The following is a 2,548-nucleotide window of genomic DNA, read 5'->3' as shown; positions in this document are numbered from 1 at the left end:
TATCCATATATATGCATATGCATATCAACATCACATTAACCAACCTATTCAACAATATTCTTACAGACTTAATTCTAACTTGATTACTACTCATCAATCATACAATAAAATTAAGTATTAAACACAAACATTTATATAACAATGTCATTCAATTCAATTCTGGAGTCAACCGACTCATCCATATCAATTCCGGTCCCCGGGCCTCGTTTCAGTGAATTTACAAATTGGATCACAAACTTTTTTGAAATGCAAACCATATTGATTATACCATTAACTTTATAACATTACCAATTCCATTTTCAGCATTGTAATCATACTTATCATTTATAACCCTTATTAACCTGACTCGGACTCGGACCTGGACTCAAACGAATACTCAGATTGTAACACCCCCACGCCCGAAACCGTCACCGGAGTCAAGCTTGAGGTGTTACTAAACTTATCTTACCTTTTAAACAACTCTAAACCACTTATTTTAATTTTTGGAATAAACTGTTTTTCTGCGTCGTGGTTGCTTAAAAATCCATTTCTCGAGTTTCAAAACTCAAAATTTAGATCTGTAAATTTTTCCTGAAACTAGACTCATATATATATCTACTAATTTTTTTCTAGAATTTTTGACTTGGCCAATTAGTACAGTTTATTAGTTAAAGTTTCCCCTGTTTCAAAACTCAACTGCACTGACCTCTTCTTACTACGAACCATGTTTCTTCCTATACAAAATTCATATGACTAAGCCGTTTGTTTATCTCAAAACTAGATTCAACGAGGATTATAAAAATATAAATTAAACCTTCTAATTAGTTTTTTACAATTTATGGTGAATTTCCAAAGTTGAAACAGGGGATCCAAAAATCGCTCTGACCCTATTTCACTAAAACTCAGATATCTCATAAAATATAATACCTTTACCTGTTTTGCTTATTCCATAAGAAAATATACATAATAAGCTTTAATTTTATATATTATTCATCTTCAAACTATGTTTCTACAATTTTTAGTTATTTTTCAAAGTTACGTCATTTCTGTTACTTGAATATGTTTTTAGGTTACTTTCACATTTTTCATAATTTTCATGTGATAATCATCATTCAATCATACATATTAATAAACATGTATATCATCGGCTATTTTATTAGCTAACCACTAGCAAGTATTTACACATCATTCATTGTTTATATTATACCAAAAGTAGCTAAGTTTCTATACATGCCATACCTAAAACAAAAAGTCTAGTTATACCGAGTTACTTCTTTGATAGTGTGATCGGCCTTCGACGTTTCCTTCGATCCCCGAGTGACTAGATAAGTACTATAAGAAGAAGAAAATAAAGAGATTAAGCACTAGGCTTAGTAAGCTTACAAGCAAATAAATCACAACATTCAACATAATGGATAATTATGCATAATATCATCTAACATCATAAATTTCTTTACTTCTCAATTTCTATCTTCTTCTTTATTCCCTTACCTTCTTTCTTACCTGACCTTTCCTTTTTCATAAGTATAGTCTACTTTTCCTTTGCTGTTAATTCACTGTAATTTAACTCGTATCCTGACCCGTTGAACCACTCGGAATACTAAGGATACTAGGGTCGTTCCTGTCTATCAATATCCTGCCAATGCCATATCTTTGACATGGACTTACATGAATTATTCCTGTCTCCAGTGCCATATATAATATGAACTTACATGGCTCAATCCGTCTCCAAAGCCATATTTCTAATATGGACTTACATGACTCATTTCTGTTCTGTCCTGTCAACCCTAATATCCTAACATTCCTAGGGTTCAACCGGGGCTTTCTAACACTTTTCCTCTGTCACTTCACCTTAAATTCGACTTTAAATATTTCCATAACATAATATATAAATGCTGGAAATTGACAATAATAATGTAAAATAAAAGAATATTGCATTTATTTACTGTAACTTACCTTGATACAAAATGTGACAACTTTACAATTTAGTCCTTTACTTTTTCTTTTCCCCGATTTACTCCCGAATTTCGTTCTTCTTGATCTATAATAGCAAATTTAACTTATTTAATATTCACATTTATTAAAATAGTCCTTGACCCAACTTTTGCAAAATTATATTTTTACCCCTAAACTTTCACATATTTAAACTTTTGCCCCAAGGCTCGTAAATTAAACTTCATCCTATTTTCTTATGTTTTATGACATGCTGATCATTTTTCCCTTCTATGGAAATATCAAAATCACACTCTAACATATACTTATGACTATTGGTATTTTTTTCCAATTTAAGCCATTTTACTCGTTTTCACTTAAAACCGAGTAGCATAAGTTGTTTAACATAATTTAAAACCTCATATTCTATCATAAAACACCAAAATACACAAATTTCAGCCATGGGTATTTTTCCAAATATGAACCCTAGGTTGAATTATTGCTAGAATAAGCTTAATCAAGTTACCGGGACTCCAAAAACGTAAAGATCATTAAAAACGGGGCTTGGAATCACTTACTATGAAGCTTGAAAGTTGAAGAAACCCCAGCTATGGAGGAGAGCAAAAATCGGCAGAAA

The 2,548-nt window shown here is 31.4% G+C and overlaps 1 long non-coding RNA gene across 1 annotated transcript; it reads right to left on the bottom strand.

The window, feature by feature from the left end:
• Positions 1-1,104: 1,104 nt before the first annotated feature.
• Positions 1,105-2,548, bottom strand: LOC121231859 (uncharacterized). Its single transcript, XR_005929947.1, has 2 exons — positions 2,490-2,548; positions 1,105-1,311 (listed from the first exon to the last, which is right to left on the bottom strand). It is a non-coding gene; the product is annotated as an uncharacterized lncRNA (long non-coding RNA).

This window comes from Gossypium hirsutum, chromosome A07 (assembly GCF_007990345.1).
Source record: "Gossypium hirsutum isolate 1008001.06 chromosome A07, Gossypium_hirsutum_v2.1, whole genome shotgun sequence".
In the NCBI taxonomy this organism is placed as follows: Eukaryota; Viridiplantae; Streptophyta; class Magnoliopsida; order Malvales; family Malvaceae; genus Gossypium; species Gossypium hirsutum.
The sequence above is the reverse complement of the archived record's forward strand: the minus strand, read 5'-3'. Positions and strand labels throughout refer to the sequence as shown.